Genomic DNA, 21,305 nt, shown 5'->3' with positions numbered 1-21,305 from the left:
GAAACCCAGGAGAGACAAACTACATGTGAATAGCTGCAATAGCTAGTAACTGTTCATAAAGACCCTGTAAGGCATGCTGGTAATATATTTTCTGGGAATAGTTAGAACCTGTTGATTTTAAGGAGATGGAAAGAATCCTTGGTGAAAACAAGCTTCCACCTACAGACTTAGTCTCTGCTCCATCTGGCTTATATGTGCTATCAGGAAGAGGTGAGTGGATGAGCTGGCTTTGTACAGTTATGAATACTTCACTGTGGATGGAAATATGCCAATGTTCTTGAAAGAGGCATTGTGTGCCCTGTCCTTAACAGGCTGACCCTGAATCCTGCTGTACTTACTCACCCAGCTATGTAATCACCCCTTAAAAGGAATGAATTATCTGCACGCTTTTCATTCAGTCTATACCATTGGTCACTCTCACTGATAATCTAAGATGGAACCAAGGTTGGAGATACATATTTTTCAGCATCATGGTTCTTTGAACTGCATCCAGAAATAAAGTGGACTCTTTGGAGCCATTTGCATGGGTTGGAAGTTAGTGTCCTTAGTGGTTCCATTCCTTCCTGAAAGAAGGGATGTGTGCGCAAATAGGAGGACAAATGACATTTCTTGTGTACTGCAATGCAAGCTCAGCTCTCTCTCTCTCTCTCTTCTTTAGCATCTATGTGAAATTGCTGGGTTTTGAACAGTTTAGGGTTCAGATTCATCAATGTGTAGATGGTATCCAGCTGTTCACTTTTGTCTCCGAGCATCCAGGAGATGCCATGGAAATCCTGACCGATGCCTGGAAGCTGCAAGCTCTTGGGTTGGAAGAAATACATTTACGTTTAATGCTAGCACAATGGAATGCTGTGGGTTTAAAAGCTGACAACAAGTAAAATCATTTATTAATGCTCTTGAGAGAGTTGTGCTACCTAAGAAAGAGTAGGGTAAAAATTGGGATACTTCTGGACTCTCGGTTCTCAGGACAGCTTGGAAGCTGTAACCAAGAAGCCTTTGTCTATTGTGACCATTCCTGGCATGGAAGTTGCTGGCAACAGTCACTATGTTTTGTGTTCTCACAGATGGAGGAGCACTGTAATACACTACATGGGACCATCCTTGAAGACCATCTGGAAACTACAACTAATGCAAAATGTAGCAGCCCACACACTAACAAGGATAACTCCATGCTTTCACCTAACAGTACAGCAGGGGTTTCATTACTTGCCAGTTTATTTCTGGATGCAATTCAAGTGCTGATTGAAACCTTTAATTGTTATCTTTTTTTTAAAAAAGCCACTCATTCCAGATAGAAACAACCATGGTGTGCCTTTAGAGAAGGCTTGCTAAGACTCCTCACTCCTCATGCAGTGTAGTGAAAGGAGAACCCAGAAATGGGCCTGTTCTGCAGAAGGTCTCCTCCTGTAGAATACTAGATTTAAGTTCATTCATATTCTCACCCTGGTATTTAAAAATCAGAAATCCTCTGGGGCCTGACACATGAGTAATGAAAGAGTGGTAATGGTGAGACCATTATAATTATGAATTAATTTTTATTATTCTGTTCTGGGTCTTTTATTATTGATATTGTACTAGTATTGCTGCTTGTGAGCCTCTTAGAAGTACACCCTCAGAAAAACATGCATAAAAAGTAAAAATAAGTAACAATGGTTTGAACTCAATGATAAAACGCTACCGGGTTGCACCGGTCTGAGTCAACCAGTAGTGATAAAAACTATCGGTTCAATTGAACCGGTGGTAAAAAAAAGCTACCAGTTCTTCCGAACTGGTATTTCCAATGATCAGCTGTGCCACGCGATTTAAAATCGCTAGAAAGCAGGAAATCCTACTTTCTAGTGAATCTAAATTGCACTGCACAGCTGTTCCCTCCTCTCGCTGTTCTACTTACCTTCCCAAGCCTTTTTCTGTGTGAAGCGTGCATTTGGCATGCATTGCATATGTGTGTGTGCACAGCACGCAATTGATGCACACCACACATCCGCAGGCAGCAAACCGATGGCAAACCAGGAAAGATTTTACCACTGGTTTGAACTATATTTCCCAAGGCATAAGACATATATACAAACCCATGAGAAAGTTAGGAGCTGATGGAAAGGGCGTATTACAAGAATGAGCTATGCTCTAGAAGCCCCTAATTCAAATTCAGCCTTGGCTATGCATGACCTGGGTCAGTCCTTCTCTTTCAATCTCAAAAAATCCACTGCTACTCTGAACAGATGGATACACAGAAATAATGATTGCCATCCCTCGTGATACTTATAAAGATTGCTGATATATATGTACACTCAGAAAGTATATATAGAAACTGAATATCACCCTGTAACAGTGCGTATAAACCAGTGAGGTTGAGGGTGGCTTCTTATGATACATTTCCTTGTTTTGGAATGCTACTGATAATGTTAAAGATAAATTGTATAGAAAAATGTAACACACTTCGATCAGTCATTTCATACAACCCTGGTCTTCCTGTCTGTTTATTTAAATTTATATGGCACCCATCTCCCTGATAGGGTGACTCTGGGCAGCCTACAGAACATAAAATGATATATGGAAAAGCAGTTAAGATTTTACATTGTTGGTTCCACTATTATTCCAAGTCAACAACCGACATTGTTAATAGAGGTATGCAAAATATTTTGAATTTGGTACAGTCCAGGCTTAACATCAGAGATGGGTTTCAGCAGGTTCTGGAATCAGAAGCAGAAATTTTGAGTAGTTCAGAAAACCAGTAGTAAAAATTCTGACTGGCCCCATCCCCATCTATTCTCTGTCTCCTGAGTCCCTGCTGATTGGGAGGAAATGGGGATTTTGCAGTATTCTTCCCCTGCCACACCCACCAAGCCACGCCCACCAAGCCACACCCACAGAACCGGTAGTAAAAATTTTTGAAACCCACCACTGCTCAACATGGCTTGTTTCAACCTGATTGGAAATGTTCTGACGGTGTCCCAGTTTCACTGAAAATGTTCTGAGTTCAGATTAGACTGAAGTTTCAGATTAAGGGAAAGTAGGCCTTCAAAGGAAGATAAAATATAAGAAAAATACAGAAAGTTCACCACAGTTTTGGTTAGCATGCTACATTCCTCAAAGTGAATCACCTATGATTATTTAAAGAAACAAGTTTGCATCGTTTTAATTGCAGTTTCCTGACTTTCTTCATTTCACTGCACATTCAGTTACGTTAGTTTTGTTAACAGGGGGTTGGGTGGCTATTATTTTCACAGCTGTAAGAGCAACAGGGTCACTATGTTGCAGAAGATATGGGATTGTTGTTTGTCCATTAATATGGCTAGTTCTAGATTGCAGGACTCTATATCTGTTTTGAAAAATCCTACAATTGGGATGCAAATTATGAAATGCTTATTGGAAAATTATGTTGAGTTTTGAGCTGGTGAAATTTAAAGCAGGGTCTTTATACTCACCTCATTCTAATTCAGCTGTGAGTTAAGACTTGCAGTACACATTGCAGTAGAAGAAAAGCCAGGCAAAAGTCAGTTTCTAGCCTTCTGTCCAGAAGAGATAGCAACAGGGGTGAAATCCAGCAGGTTCTGACAGGTTCTGGAGAACCGGTAGTGGGAATTTTGAGCAGTTCGGAGAACCAGCAAATACCACCTCTGGCTGGCCCCTGAGTGGGGTGGGAATGGAGATTTTGCAATATCCTTCCTCCAGGAGATGGGAGGGAATGGGGATTTTGCAGTATCCTTCCCCTGCCATGTCCATCAAGCCACACCCACACCCACAGGACCGGTAGCAAAAACATTTTGATTTCACCACTGGGTAGCAGAGTTGTATCTGATTAATTCTGAAAAAAACAGAACAGTATTCTAGATAAATAAATGTATTGGCTCATGCAAATATAGTTAAAATGATGGGTCAGTTTTATGGGAAGTTGGTTAAAAAAATAAATCCCTTTGACCATGAGCAGTTTGAGGAAATGGATGGATGGATGAATTGATGGATGGATGGATGAATAGATGGGGGAAAGGGAGACCTATCATGGTCTAATTCTAGATATTAGGCTCCCTATTAATTGAAAATGGAGCTACAATGGGTGTGCTATACTATAGTATCACTTTATGTTCTTCCTACTGTGTTGTGAAGAATCCTGAGTAAACTGAATAAATTCAATCATTGGGAGGGGGGAGGGAATCTTAAATACTCCTTAATAGCCGTATATTATTTATTTTACCTTTGATTGCTTGTTACTCATCATGATTTTTTAAAATGGATTATCAATATAGATGTTCAATTGGGAAGGAAAAACACTAAAGTGGTGATTAGAAATGTGCATGTGCATGTTTTAATTAGCACCCTAGTATTGTTGAGCTACAACACCCTTTCATTTTAGCAGGAATTCATTAATATTTGAACTTTTTTTTTTCAAATGACAGCCAAAACCGAGTATTTAAGCTCTAATTAAAAGACTGATTTTAAAATTTAACAGGGTTGTTAAGTACAGAGCTGCTGCTGCTGCTGCTGAAGCATTCAGTATGTTGGCTGAACCCCAATGTTCTTCCGGTGTGGTTGTGAAAAAAAAACAACCCCAAACCACAGAGGAAGATTGGTGGAAATTAAAGCAAATAGACTCAGAAAGGCAGCTGACCTAAAAAGCACTTTTTGTGTTTGTGTGTAACCTTAATCCACACTAGATCAATGTGTCAGTGACTCGCTGGCTCTTGTGGACTTCCACATAATCATCCCCATTACTCTCACTCTCTATATCAGTTGGTTGACAGATAGGAGATTACTGGGAGCTAGCAGTGAAACCTCTCTGCTTCAGAAAGAGTCTGGTACAGGGGTGAAAACCAGCAGGTTCTGACAGGTTCTGGAAAACCAGTAGCAGACATTTTGAGCAGTTCGGAGAACCGGTAGCGGAAAGTTTGGAGAACCGGGAAATACCACCCCTGCCTGGCCCCAGAGTGGGGAGGAATGGGGATTTCGCAGTATCCTTCCCTTTCCACGCCCACCAAACCACGCCCACCAAGCCACACCACGCCCACCAAGCCACACCCACAGGACCGGTAGCAAAAACATTTTGATTTCACCACTGGGTAGCAGAGTTGTATCTGATTAATTCTGAAAAAAACAGAACAGTATTCTAGATAAATAAATGTATTGGCTCATGCAAATATAGTTAAAATGATGGGTCAGTTTTATGGGAAGTTGGTTAAAAAAATAAATCCCTTTGACCATGAGCAGTTTGAGGAAATGGATGGATGGATGAATTGATGGATGGATGGATGGATGAATAGATGGGGGAAAGGGAGACCTATCATGGTCTAATTCTAGATATTAGGCTCCCTATTAATTGAAAATGGAGCTACAATGGGTGTGCTATACTATAGTATCACTTTATGTTCTTCCTACTGTGTTGTGAAGAATCCTGAGTAAACTGAATAAATTCAATCATTGGGAGGGGGGAGGGAATCTTAAATACTCCTTAATAGCCGTATATTATTTATTTTACCTTTGATTGCTTGTTACTCATCATGATTTTTTAAAATGGATTATCAATATAGATGTTCAATTGGGAAGGAAAAACACTAAAGTGGTGATTAGAAATGTGCATGTGCATGTTTTAATTAGCACCCTAGTATTGTTGAGCTACAACACCCTTTCATTTTAGCAGGAATTCATTAATATTTGAACTTTTTTTTTTTTTCAAATGACAGCCAAAACCGAGTATTTAAGCTCTAATTAAAAGACTGATTTTAAAATTTAACAGGGTTGTTAAGTACAGAGCTGCTGCTGCTGCTGCTGCTGCTGGAGCATTCAGTATGTTGGCTGAACCCCAATGTTCTCCCGGTGCGGTTGTGAAAAAAAACAACCCCAAACCACAGAGGAAGATTGGTGGAAATTAAAGCAAATAGACTCAGAAAGGCAGCTGACCTAAAAAGCACTTTTTGTGTTTGTGTGTAACCTTAATCCACACTAGATCAATGTGTCAGTGACACGCTGGCTCTTGTGGACTTCCACATAATCATCCCCATTACTCTCACTCTCTATATCAGTTGGTTGACAGATAGGAGATTACTGGGAGCTAGCAGTGAAACCTCTCTACTTCAGAAAGAGTCTGGTACAGGGGTGAAAACCAGCAGGTTCTGACAGGTTCTGGAAAACCAGTAGCAGACATTTTGAGCAGTTCAGAGAACCAGTAGCGGAAAGTTTGGAGAACCAGGAAATACCACCCCTGCCTGGCCCCAGAGTGGGGAGGAATGGGGATTTCGCAGTATCCTTCCCTTTCCACGCCCACCAAACCATGCCCACCAAGCCACACCACGCCCACCAAGCCACACCCACAGAACCGGTAGTAAAAAAAATTGGTTTTCACCACTGGTCTGGTAGCACCTATCTTTGAACAGAACAGAATAACAGACTTGGAAAGGACTTGGGGGTCTTCTAGTTCAACTCCTTGCTCTAGCAGGAGACTCGATACCATTCCAGTCTCTTCTTAAATGTCTCCAGTGATGGAGCACCCAGAACTTCTGAAGGCAAGCTATTCCACTGGTTAATTGTTCTCACTGTTAGGAAATTTCTCCTTAGTTCTAGTTTCTTCTTGTCAAACCATTTTATTAAAAGCATAAACTTTCATCAGCTGAATCTCCCTTCATGACATATAAGGAGGTGCTAGGCTTATATAGGGTCTGGGATGAAGTAGGGGGGAAAGAGAAAGGAAGACAGGCTAGTTATGCAGATGCAGGTTATACGAGAGACATCGGTTAACTATTCCATGCATATCATTTATTTATTTGAATTGAATGATTTTTATCTCAGTTTTATTTTTCTGTACAAATAACTAAAGGTGGCAAACATATCTATTACTCCTTCCTCCTCCTAATTCCCGCCCCCCAATAACTGTATGAGAACAAGTATAAGTTTGAATGCACAGGAACATTTGCCCTTAAGAAGGCAAGTTATTGGTTATTGTTTTGCTGGAAGAGAAAGTGGGGAAGACCTAGAATTGTCCGATAGGAAGATGTAATAGACTGGATAGAAGCCCTTGCAAACTCTTCCCAATGTATGACAGGCAGGGCAGGATTTTTTAAAAATGTTTTAGAGACAAACCAGCTTGAGAATAGGATGAGAGCAGCTTAAGTACTAAGAATGGATGGAACAAATCTGTTTTTGCAATGAAGAAAAAGAAGGGGGAAGGTAAGATCAAAGAAAGAATGGGGAACTTCTCTGCTCACACAGATAATTGATAGAAAGTGTATAATGATATCTTGATTCCAGTGGAGAGAGAGATGATCTTGGATCTGATCAGAATTCCTACCAGTGGAGAATCCCCTCCCTTGTAACTCCAAAGAAAATGCTGCAATGTTACCTTTACTGCATTGCCTTTGGAGCAACTGAGCTCGGGTTAATGGGTTCAACGGCAGAAATGCTCCCTAAAGCCAGTGGCATCTTGGGAGCACAACTGTATTCAAGACAGACAAGGAGGATGGAAATGGGAGGAACAGTTATGGAAGCTCTAAACAACATCTTTTTTTATTAAGCCACATCTTTGTTGCATTTCCTACTCGTCAGTGCTATTGCTTTTCATGCCAAAGGAGTTCAAAGAAATACATTGGTAATGATGAAATACGATGTATTGAAATGGTTACTTCACCTTTTTAAAATAAATATTTAAAAAAATGCTAGCTTTGTTTCAGTTATGGCTCTTCAACCACTCAATCCTTTAGTCAACCCACCCAGAATTTTCCAATGAAGCAATTTCTAGATCCCTAATGAATGAATCTTGAATCTGTTACAGAAGTTATAAGAATGCAGTGTGGTGGTAGTGGCTTAAATTCCATGGTTGGTTATTAATATTGCCAACTCTGTTGGGAGGAAGGAACTACATCACTTCATTTTCTTGCATCTCTAACCACCCAGAATCCCCAGGGAAACCTAAGGGCATTTTTTTTAAAAAAATAGCTTCTTTAATCCACCACTATGGAGCTAAGGAAGCAACTCCAGAAAAGGGGATAGCCAACTTCTCTATGACAGAGGTCTCCAACCTTGGCAACTTTAAGACTTGTGGACTTCAACTCCCAGAGTTCCTCAGCCAGCTGGCTGAGGAATTCTGGGAATTGTAGTCCATAAGTCTTAAAGCTGCCAAGGTTGGAGGCCTATGATGCATGCTGGCTTTTTTCAGGAAGACGGTTTGCAGGGAGTTATTGAGCTCAGGCTTTCAGAAGAGAGAAGCTTTATTGGAGCTCTCAAGAACTCTGCCAAAGAGTTGAGGTATGGAAGGATGATTAACTTGCTCAACTATCTTCACATTTATTAATTAAAATATCTGCCACTCACATCAAGCTGGCAGAAACCAATTTCTTTTCAGCAAAATTAGATCTTTCAAAAATTTAAACATAGGAAAAGAAAATAAGCTGCTGCTTTTCCAAATAGGATCCCACTAGTCACTGTGTACTCTGTACTCCTCATTCTGGCAAGACCAACCATTGCATAAAAATGCTTTTCATCATTTGCAAAATTTTGATGCTCAAAATAGCCCCTTGGTTGCCTTAGCAACTAGCATTTATTTCCCCTCCATTCCTTCTCCCCCTCCCCTTACTCTTTGCATATTGCTGCATATTTCTATCATCTCTTTCCAGGCACAGTTCATAAACACGGCTGCATAATAAAGAATGTTATCACCAGTGACTTACAGCCCAGCTGCTGCAAATAAGATATGAAGTGGCAGGGAAATACAATTTCATGCAGCTAGGACAACAGATTGATAGGGTGCCCTTCAAATTTGATGCCACTTCTTTAAGTCTGTCCAAATTAAAAAAAAAAAAAAGTTGATCTGCTCTCTTCCTCCCCCTTTCTGGTAGCAATGACAATAAAGGCAAAAGATAATTCATAAGGATTTTCATTAGTTTGGAGCAACCTTGCCCTGAGATATGGACAATTCAAAGAGATGCACGTCTCTTTGCCCCTCGGCCCTGGTTCTACAGCTCTCTATCATCCTTGGAACATTTATCCATCTAGCTTGTGGACCTTTCTAATTTAAATAGTCCCCTTTCAAATTATTATGCAGCCTCAGATTTCTTAGGATAGGCTGACCATAGACAGAGATAAAATAAAGCCTTCAGCTCCCACCTTCAGAGATTGGTTTTATTCAAGAAATATGGAAGTGGGACTTGTTTAATGGGACCAGATCTCAGGGACATTGTCTCCATCAAAGAAAAAATGAGAAGAGATTGCTTTTCAAGGATCCCTTGTGGCAATCGCTTGCTGATGGGCTGACCTCAGCAGGAGGTTTGGACATTGATCAGAACTGGGAAGACAGATTGCCCTGCCCTTTCATGATGAGATCATATGACTGCTAATGCCACGGAATAACACAGCAGAATCTGCTGGCATTGAAGGCCTATCCTTAGGCCCTGCCAGGACTAAAGATAGGTTACACAGAAATAATTCAAAGGATCTACAGCTTACTCTTTCATTTGGAGGAAACCTATTTCTAGTGCAAACCTCTTATAGCTAAGCTGATTAGCTGACCTAGAGAAGTATCAAACAGGCTATCTTGTATCAAGTGGAGCGGTCTGATTGCCATTCCAGAGAGCTTCTGAAGATACCTGGATCAGCCAGCATATAAATGCAAAGAAGTGTAGGCTCACAGTAAAAGAGTTTTGATAGCAGTACATATTCAAGGTCAAGAGCCCAGGGGAAAATCACATGCCAGAGTTCTTAAGCATCAGAACTGTTATATGACTGTAGCCCAAAAGCTGAAGGACAGAGATTAGTCCAGTAAACAGCAGACCCACTGTTAACTGAATTGTTAGAGCTCCATTCAAACCTTCATCACAAGTTTTCAGAAAAGTCTTTAAAGGTTCTTATTTACCTTTAGTCAACAGTTTTACTCACAAGGAGTCTTACTGATGGCTCCTTAAACTGGCTTTTCAATGCCTGGCACTTAGCTAAACCTGATATGTCTATGCACATATTTATATTTAAGCTGCTCCTGTCCTTAACTCATGTTGGCTGAACTCTAAAATATCTTAAGAAAATTCTGTTTAGTCTGAGACACTTTAACAACTCCTTGCAATGTATATCCAGTCTGGACTTCCGACTACCATCCCATCTTTCTGTTATAGGAAATCAGTGACTGAGCTCTTTCTTTCTTGAGGACAGATCTTCTTAGATATATGTGTGTGAATCTCTCTCTCTCTCTCTCTCTCTCTCTCTCTCTCTCTCTCTCTCTCTGTGTGTGTGTATGTGATCCGAGTCTTTATATATATGACACGGGGTGGGGGGGAATTCAGTTTATGTTGTTAGCTACTAGGCTTGTTATCATAAACACCGAAACAAATGTATCTCTATATCTATCTATATTTATATCTCTTTTTGGATCAGACTCATTTACAAGGGTTGGAAATGGCTCTATCTGAAAAACACAACAACAAAGAACTTATCTGGCTATTAGGAATAGATTTATATAGATTTGACCACCATTTCTTAGTTGAATTATCATTTTTCCTCCAAACACATTAACTTTGTCTATACAGAAATCTCTTCAAACTTTTCAATACTTAATACTTTTAAATTTGAAGTTCAGCAATTCATTGTTTAATTATTTTTCCAGTCATTCCTAGTAGAAGCCTTTCATTTTTCAGTACTCAAATAATCTACAGGTTATATGGAAGCTTGGGCAGATAAACATGTTGTACGTCAAAAATGATAAAATGGTGTGCTGTTAGGGCTTCTTTTCTTCTCTCTCTTTCTCTCTCTCTTTCTCTCTCTCTCTCCCCCTCCCTCCCTCCCTCCCTCCCTCTCCCTCTCCCTCCCTCTCTCTCTCTCTCTCTCTCTCTCTCACACACACACACACACACACATCCCTCAGTAAAAAGTTCAGGAATCAAATTTAGTAGTTAGGTAGTCCTAAAGGGTATTATAGACTATGGTAAACATTGACTTAGTTGAAAGGATGTTTTGGCTTTTGCAAAATAGTGAACGGTTAGCCTACCACAAAATGCTGAATGGCATTTAAAATGAACAGGCCCACCTGGGTTGATACAATATGGGAAAGTCTACTTTAGAAGAGAAGAAGAAGAAAAAATTCCTTGGTTGTAAATAGGGATTATGGAAGGGTATGTGTGTTGTCCATTCCTGCCTTCCAATGATTTCCAGCCTATACAGGTGACTGAGAAGCTGAGAAATGAGGGTAAACTTTAAGCAGGGGGGTTTGACTTTCCATCCTGATGCTCCCTTATGCGACTGTGATGATAGGCTTGCAGTAATAATAGAAGTATTTTTGTTGTTTCCTTGTGGTTGTGACAATTAAAATTGAGAAAAGAGCCCCTGTAAAAGCAGAAGCTGTGAAACAAATGGCCTTGCTTTCTTAAAAAATAATTCCAGCTACTCTAATTAATTATCCAACAAAGAATTTTCAAATGTTTTAATTCCGTGCTGTAAACACTCTCACGACTGGGTCAGAAAAGACATAACTGGAAAGACTACATGATGGGAAGGTCTTTCATGGTTATGAGGGCCAGTTGCTTCTGCAGTTGCCAGATGTGTTTCTTGTAGGTTCAGTATGCAAGAGCAGTATATACAGTATACATATCCATTGGTAGCTCCTTCCCTTAAGGGATAACTGGGAAAGCTCAATTATACATACAAAACAACTAATTCAGCTCTTCTATTTATTTGAATGGCAAAATTATATATTTCTTTGCCTGACCCTTAAATAAGGAAGCTAATTCCCCAGACATTTTATTCTATAAATGTTCCCCTAATATGCAACGTCTAAAAGTATGTTCCCTCCCTCCCTCCTGCTAAATCTTTAAATTTTACTCGTATCGAAAGCATCAGTAGACCTCTGGCTATGATTGTCTGCCATAATCAAGAAGAACATTAAGACAAGTGAATGGTGCTGAAAAATGACATCTTCCCTCTTTCTTCCCCACCTTTGCTCTGTGTCCCATTTTTGTCATTATAGGTCATACATCTGCTCCCCACTGTATAGTGAAGTGATAAATGCATCAATGAACAGATTACTGGAGGCCATTTCAATCTGGAAACAGAAAACCTCACTCAATTGCCAGCTTTTGTCCTGGAGAAAACTAAAATACCTATAGCCTGAATTTGTCTCTTTTCTCTTTGTGTTCTCAGAAGTGATTGATAATCAAGAAAGAGTCCACATTAGAGCTCAAGGGAAGTTAGAGATGAAATTGTTTTTCCCTGTTTTTCAGGGGCAAGAGGACTATTTGCATGAGATGAAGTTACCCCATAAATGACCATGACCTCATCTTGACTTCAGTGTGAGATAGATAAATGATAAATAGATGATAGATAGATAGATAGATAGATAGATAGATAGATAGATAGATAGATAGATAGATAGATAATGATGGATAAAAGAGAGAGAGATGGGGGGGGAGAGACAGAGACAGAGAGAGTGACATAGATATTTGTGGGTTTCCTGCTAAAATATTTCCTTCAAGAATGTCAAACAGAAGACCAAGGACATCATATTATTTAGAGAATACTCATTATATCCTATGTTACTGTTCATTTCATTTTGCACAAATTATTGAGCTATCTGTAATTATAGGAACCAATGATTAATAATTGACATTCACAGCTGCTTTTGAGATACCTGTGTGACATACAGGTATCTCAAAGATTCTTTTTGAAAAGGCACCTGGATTTCCTTTGTTTTTTGAAGACATTTTGCTTGTCATCCAAGAAGCTTCTTCAGTTCTCACTTCAAGAAAAACATCTTCAAGGAAAAAACAAGGAAGTCCAGTAGCCCTTTGAAAAAGCATCTTTAGGACAACCATGACCTGGATGATTGAGACTCTCCATAGACAGACATACAGGTATGCATAACTTCATTATATTTTTGTTAAATTCCAGGAAAGTTTCTATGCAACTTTATTAGTTAGAAAACTTACCAAGGCATGTAAAAAGAGCCTGACTGGGAACAAATTTGATGTTGCAACTATTTGATGATGCCACCCTATCTCTTCTATAATTCTGCTGCCCATGTAAGTCATTTTTGGTGGAGAGCAGGAAAGTAGGGCAATGAGAATATGTCACCAAGGTACTTTTTTAGAGCAAAACCATGGGGTAAAGATATAATTGGGAGTCTAAATCCAGGAAATGACCAAACATCTTTCTACAGCTTCACAGCATACATAAAAGAAATACTCTATATGAATCTTCTTTAGTAACATGTGAAGCATTTGTAAAACACAGCCTTGTGCAACAACTTACAGACCTTTAGAATACCATATATGGAAGCTGAACTATATTGATTGATTAAGCCTCATTTCTGTCCAAAGTATAAATGAATTTTATATTCTTACTGCCTTGAAATCTGTCAGAGCGCAGCATTCAAGATTAAATAGGCTCTATTTGCTTTGTCTACTGAGAATCAAGTATCAATTTCATAGGCTGCATTTGATTACAGTAGTGTTATTATGTTTGACCTAGAAAGATTGTATCCAACCACTTATTTCTAGTATTTTGATATGCCACCTTGGCAATGGATGGCAGTTTCTGTCCTGTCCAGTGGCTAACCAAAAATATCAATTTCACATGAAAAGTATCTAATATCAAATGTCATATTTTAATATAGTTCTAATTACCTGAAAGTGATGTTTTTTTAATTTCAGTTGTGAGCAAATATCATTGATCCTCACTTGCAATGAGATACAGACTTTTGGTTGTGAATACTGATTATAAAGGAACCTGGAATAATAACTTCTTACTTGAAAATAGACTTTCAAACACAGTATTAAAAGACAGCCACAAATATGTGACTGGCATGCACACATGATTCTGATTTAAGCTATATGACTAAGATTTAAATCAAATGGAGAGAAGACATTTTCCTGAACTACAAAGGCAACAGCAAACCTATCCATTATGAGGGCCAAGGATTAGCAGTAAGGAGCTATGGAGAATCAGAGTATTTAGCAACAGCAATAGCACTTAGACTTATATACTGCTTCATAGTGCTTTATGACTATAACTTTATCCTTACGATTTATATTTATATTGATTGTTTCCTGATTGCTTATTTGTACCCTATGACTATCATTAAGTGTTGTACCTTAGGATTCTTGATGAACGTATCTTTTCTTTTATGTACACTGAGAGCATATGCACCAAGACAAATTCCTTGTGTGTCCAATCACACTTGGCCAATAATAAAATTCTATTCTATTCTATTCTATTCTATTCTATTCTACTCTACTCTACTCTACTCTACTCTACTCTACTCTACTCTACTCTATTCTATTCTATTCTATTCTATTCTATTCTATTCTATTCTATTCTATTCTATTCTATAGTACTCTATAAGTGGTTTACAGAGTCAGCATATTGCCCCCCAACAATCTGGGTCCTCATTTTACCAACCTTGGAAGGATGGAAGGCTGAGTCAACCCTGAGCCTGTGAAAATCGAATTGCTGGCAGTCAGCAGAATTAGCCTGCAATACTGCATTCTAACCATTGCACCACAATTTCCTTTGCTTTCCCTTGCCATACTCTCTACAGTTGCCCATGAGAAGATCTTCACAGGCAGTCTCTTCTGCACGTTCCAGGGTTCAGTTTTTACCTTTGCAAGGTAAGGTCTATGTTCAAAGGAACCAGCAGCAGTGACCACTTAGCATATATAAAACAGGCTAACAGACATCTTTTTGCACATGGTTACTGAAGTTATGATCCTACAATTTTGTGTCATCTCAAGAATAGCTAGTCAACTGATTTATTGCACATAGAAACCCACCTCTAGGGAAGTTATTAATTCAGGGCTGATTGCATATCAAAACTTGTATGAAAATACAAATTCTTGAGATGGTTCTGTGGTTACTGGAAGACTCTAAATACTTGAAAAACACCAAATGTTACTTAAATGATTCATTTAAAATAGTTTTGTTCTCTCCTCCAAGGCTAGAGACAGAGGCTATAGGATAAATTGGTTCCCACTACCAAGCTTGAAGACAGCACTTTGAATTTGGAAAGGAACACTCTGATATTGATTTTCCTGTCCTATTTCTCTGCTAGCAAACCAGACAATGTAGCAGAGGATACAGAAAAACAACAGATGTTACTGGATGAAATAGAGGCTGTATACCGTTCTGAATGTGGATCTGGAGTTTAAAAATATATTGAATTATAACAATAATATGGAAAAAGACTTTGTGGCGCTGAAAATAGACCTAAAAACGACAGAATATAAGACTGATATGGAAAATGATGCCAAGACGGATGTATAAATGAAACCAATTGATGTCTTAATAATCAAAGGGGACATCCAAATAGTAAATCAGAAGTATGACTTAGAAAGACTTCTTACTTTGGATTTACAAAAGGGATGTATAGAATCAAGGAAACTCTGTGAAGAGACAAAAAAAATTGTTCAAGCTGTTTCTGGAAGGAGATAAAGAGAAAATATAAGAGATCAACTTGTGGGACACTACTTAATGGGACTAAACATAAAGCTTTTTTAAAAAAATGAAAAGAAGATTTATAAAGGGAATATATTGGATAGGGGATATATATATATATGTATGCATCATCTTCAGGCTAGGTGTTTACAGCTTCGTGCTTCTAGAAGCACAAAGCTGTAAACATCTAGCCTGAAGATGACGAATGGGATTTTGTCGAAACGTCACCAAGACACTTCCAATTTCACGCAGGAGAAAACCCGAATTACCAAAGACCTACATACAAACATACAAACACCGCAAAAACCTCTCTCTCTCTATATATATATATATATATATATATATATATATATATTTTGTCGAACGTCACCAAGACACTTCCAATTTCACGCAGGAGAAAACCCGAATTACCAAAGACCTACATACAAACATACAAACACCCGCAAAAAACCTCTCTCTCTCTCTCTCTCTATATATATATATATATATATATATATATATGTTTTCTGAGGTTTTCGCGGGTGTTTGTATGTAGGTCTTTGGTTGTTCGGGTTTTCTCCCGTGAAATTGAAGTGTCTTGGCGACGTTCGACAAAGTCTCATTCGTCATCTTCAGGCTTCAGCTTCGTGCTTCTGGGAGCAATGTGTGATTGCAGCTGTTTCTTCCTTTTAACTGCTAGTGGGGGTTTGAACTGATTGGGTGGGAGCTTGGCTGTGCTCTGATTGGAAGTGTCTTGGCGACGTTTCGACGAAGTCTCATTCGTCATCTTCAGGCTTCAGCTTCGTGCTTCTGGGAGCAATGTGTGATTGCAGCTGTTTCTTCCTTTTAACTGCTAGTGGGGGTTTGAACTGATTGGGTGGGAGCTTGGCTGTGCTCTGATTGGATGGGGGTTTTTTTGTGCTCTGATTGGCTGGGGGTTTGTCCTGTTTGGGTGGGGGCTTGTTTGTGCTCAGATTACTCTGAGTTGCAGGGGGATTTGAGCTAGTGAGCTGCATAGCTGTTGTTTGGCTTCGTGGTCGTGCTACATCTTCATAGTGGGTGTCAGTCTGCGTTTTTTTGTGTCCTGTTTGGGTGGGGGTTTGGTTGTGCTCCGATTAGTCTGAGTTGCAGGGGGATTTGAGCTGGTGAGCTGCATTGCTGTTGTTTGGCTTCGTGTTCGTGGTCGTGCTACCTCTGCATGGTGGGTGTCAGTCTGCTGCATATATGGATTGGAGGGGTTTGAAATGGCTAATGTTGCAGCTGTGGTCTGGCTTCTGGTCCTTGGTTGTGCTTCATCATCGGTGTGGGTTTGAGTCTGCTTTCTGGGTGGATGCGTGGTGGTGACAGCCTGTGTGGACCTCGTGAGTATGGGTCTGGTGTCATTCCTCCTGTTAGGGACTCGTTTGTCAATAAGGGTGAGTTTCCAAATGGCTGGTAGGTGGGAGGTATCATCTCGTTTATTCATGCTGTGTGGGTGTTTTTCTATCTCGATGGCTACTCTGATTATTCTGTTGTTAAAGATTTATGTACACAGCATGTACATAAGGCCCGTGCATGGAGTAAACAAATGCTACTACCTTTGTTTTCATTAAACAGCACCAATGTTAATTTTCTTTATAAAAATCCAAATCATATTTTTGCTCCTTACTTCCGCCTAAAACTTTCCCTAATTTATATAAGCTAACTCCATAAGTTACTCTTTTCCCAGATGGATATTGTATCTTAATGATCTTTCAGAAACCGATGACTGGTTGTCTGTCGCTATCTATAATTGGAAAAAACACTGGAGATAAGAAAATTTATATAAGAAAGTCAATAAAGAATATCAAACAGCAGAAAAGGGGAAGATGATGTGAAAACACACCCTACCTAATGCGTATGTAGAGAAGGCAGAGTTAAATTTCTATTTCCTTTACAAAGAAATATTCGGACAATTTACTGGACCTGCCACCCACAATTAAAATTATCAGGCCATTGAAAGACAGAGATGGAAACAGGCACTGGAGGGAAACTGCCTGTAGCTAACTGCAGAACCTTTCAAGCGGATCTGAAGGAAGCATTTTCTTCTTTGTTGCAATTCATCTATTGTCCTGATCAAATGAGCAGGAGCAGCAGCAGCTACTTCAAACTCCCTGCCATTCTTATCAATCCTTTGCTCCTGAATTGGCTGGCAAACAAGAGAACCGCACTGGATACAGGATGCTATCCAAACTACTGTATATAGCTGTATAGCTTGTTCACTCTAGTAATATAGAGTAACCTTTTCCTTCTTTGCCTGCATACAGTAATTTACTTCCATAGTTTGCCATTGCATTTAAAAGATTATTTCAAATGAGTGGGTATTGATTTATTTACTACTGTTTTCTGTTCCACATTTTTAAATGGCTACAAGATTTTCAAAGTTAATATTTGTCCTTGGAAAGGTCCCAACATCACCCAGAATTCAAGATTTGAAAATAATTCGGGAACTTTAAATACATGACAATTAAGAACAAGAGAAACAAATCTTTTACAATCAAAGTGTGGGGCCAATAAAATTCCAGTTACTAAAAATGGAACAAAAATATATGTTAACAGATCATTTTAAAAAACCATAAAAGAGGCCCTTCAATTTTTTGGGGGGATGCGTGGGTAGATTTTCACAATGGACCACTATCACAGAGCTCTCTGCTCTATGTCCTCCAAGCAGGCCTCAGGGGTAGGACATCTAGAGCAAGTAACCTTGAAGATATCCAGGCCTGAGCCATGTAGGGGATCAGTCCCCAAGCTTTCTGGCTTTGTGGATCAGCAGCAGTAGTGGCAATGGGGGGTGGGAGATGGTTTCCATCTGAGCACTGGGTGAGCGCGTGCACACACAGTTTCATTTGTGCAAGCGACGGGCACACACACCTGCCACTCTCACAAATGGAGCTTTGCATACATGCACCTTCAACTACTCCTCACACCACTGGTTTCAACCGGTACCAGGCCATGGGCCAGGAGTTGGGGACCCCTGATGTAGAGCTTTCAGGGGGTAATAATAGCCCTTAGCATATCACCATAAGCAGCCTGGCAGCTAATGCAACTGCCAGAGTCAGGGTTTACAAGGGCAAATTTAGGTGCATCTATAATATAATCCCTAGGTTAGAAATTAGCTTCAAGGAGGGTAACATGACCTGATCCATAGACCATCACCAATGGTCCATATATTAGATTTGAAAGAGTTTCATATTCACAGCCATTCAAAATTCAGCCTGTATTTGCTTTCCCCAACCAGATCCTAACTACCTCCAGGATTAAGTCAGGATCTCTTACCAGTTCACTTGTCTGGCTTGTGGCAAAGAGATAAAGCTGAATATCATTTCCATATTGATAGTACTTCACCCAATACCAAACAACGTTTTCACCCAGCAGTTTGTAAATTTTAAATACTAAAGGGTGAAAATCAGTAGGACAGCAAAGACAAGAGGGATCATTTGTTACACTGAAGGATGGAGGATTGATGATGATGATGATGATGATGATGATGATGATGATGATGATGATGATGATATGATGAGTTTCTGGTTCAAGTGAAAGAACGTTCCCACAGACCCATTTGGAGCCATTGGCTTAGAGATGAGAAGATGCACAGAAGATGAAAGAAAGGACCGTTCATAGCATCACCCTGTTTTGCAAGCATGTCCTGCAGCACTGGATGCCAAACATTGCTGAATGTTCAATGTGGACCAAATGTTTGGTAGGCTACCCAGGTGGCATTGGAGGTTGCAATATACAGCCTCAGAAAAATCATTTTATGAATGGGAGAATGTAAGATGATCTTTCTTCTCCTTCTTCTCCTTCTTCCTTCTTCCTTCTTCCTTCTTCCTTCTTCCTTCTTCCTTCTTCCTTCTTCCTTCTCCTCCTCCTCCTCCTCCTCCTCCTCCCCCTCCTCCTCCTCCTCCTCCTCCTCCTCCTTCTCCTCCTCCTCCTCCTCCTCCTCCTCATCCTCCTCCTCCTCCTCCTCCTCTTCCCACAAGTGCAGAGTCTGCTTAAGAGAAAGTAAGATGCCCTAGCAAATAAAGCATGGACAACAGTATTTGTCTCACAGGCATGGTTGTCAAAATGGATTAATGTTGAAACTTGTAGAAGGAATATGAAGTTATTTGAAAAGTGGAAATCTCATAAACTCAATACATTATTCTACCTGAATTTATTTATTTATCAAATTTATATACTCACCCAGCTCACAAAAAAATGACTCTGGGTAGCATACAACATTTAAATAGCACAAAAATATATAAAAACAATCACTATTAAATTATAAAATTATATATACTGTGTGTGTATGCGTACACATACATGCATACACACACACACACGCACGCACAGAGAGCATCAGGACAAAAAAGAGTAGTTAGTAACATTGTAAAATGTCTTTGGTTCCCTGGGACCCCTGATAGAGCCAGACCTTGAGGACTTACAGAACAATATCTGGGATGCAGCTAACCTTACATTGGGGGGAGGGGGAGAAGGAGTGCCATGGCAGAAAAGTCCCACCTCCTTAGACCTGCCAAATGTAGGTTTCCTAGAACTTATCACCCAAAGCATATCATCTCTGCCAGATCTAACAAGGTGGGTAAATGTAATTCGGGAGAAGCTATGCTCACAATCCTAAGAACCCTGTTCTCTTCCTCAGGTCCTACAAGTTCAAATTGTTCCCAGATAACTCAGTAAGATTCCTCCCCAGGGAGGATTCTTTGGGCCTGCAACAAGGCCAGTGTCTAACTGAGAGCAAATCTTTGTCCAACACATGCTGAACTAATTCCTCCACACTTTCATGCAAGTAGTTCTGTGAGACCCCTCTACCCAAAAAGGTTTATGTTACTTGGAAAAAGGCTGTGGAATGCCTATCTGAACGCATTATAGGCAGAGAAATACTACTGTGGGGGTGAATTATCCGAGCTTGTGGGTTGGCTTCCAAATATTTTGTTACCAGGCTAGGTAACATCTTCAACAGAGTTTAGGAAATGTATCAGTGTTCTTCTGTTTATAACGACTTCAGGTGTGGGGTGTGTGTGTGTGTCAAGTGAGGGTTTTGTGATGGGTCAGCTGTGAGTCATCAGTGAGTCTTGTGATGGGTCTTGTGATAAGGAGATCCAATCACAAGACTCACTGATGACTCACAGTGACCCACCACAAGACCCTCACTTGACACCCCCACACCTGAAATCTTTATAAACAGAAGAACACTGACATCCCCTAAACTCTGTTGAGGATGCTACCTAGCCTGGTAATGAAATGTTCATAAACCAACCCACAAGCTCAGAGAATGAGCCCTCACCTTCATACTACACCTGAGCTAGAGATATTCACCACTATTGCAAATACTAGTGCTTTGCCACCCTTTCTTCTTCAAAGTAGAGCTTAATAGAAGCTTTAACCCATGTTCATCCTTTGTTGAGTGATGCTGGGAGACCAGGGCTGTCAAACTCCCAGCCCGATGAGTGATGCATTGCCCACATCCGGTTTAGCAAAGGGGAAAAAGGTCCTGATATGTCATGTGACGCCACCGTGATGACATGAGTTTGACATCCCTGCTCTAGACTCTCTCATTTCATCTCCCTCATCCATGAAACACTGGGAGTAATAGGGTTGCTGGAAAGGGGAGATTGCATGGGTATGATCCTTAAAAGGCCCCTTATTCCAAGCAATAATCAAACCTTCTGATGGACTGGGCAGCAAACCACTTTCAGAATTGGAAATGCACGGTTGTAGCACTCTTCTGAATTGATTACCCAAGTTGAAATATATCCTGCAACACACTCTTAACTTTTAACTCTTCTCAATGTTTATGAGAAAGACAAATTATGATTAATACCAAGGATTTTTTATTTTAGATTGGGATATGGCAGGCATCCATTGCATTCACAGTTCCTATCCACTGTATCCATAGGCTAAGATGATTTTTTTAAAAA

The sequence above is a fragment of the Ahaetulla prasina genome, chromosome 2, assembly GCF_028640845.1.
Source record: "Ahaetulla prasina isolate Xishuangbanna chromosome 2, ASM2864084v1, whole genome shotgun sequence".
NCBI lineage: Eukaryota > Metazoa > Chordata > Lepidosauria > Squamata > Colubridae > Ahaetulla > Ahaetulla prasina.
This window is presented reverse-complemented; position numbering follows the sequence as displayed.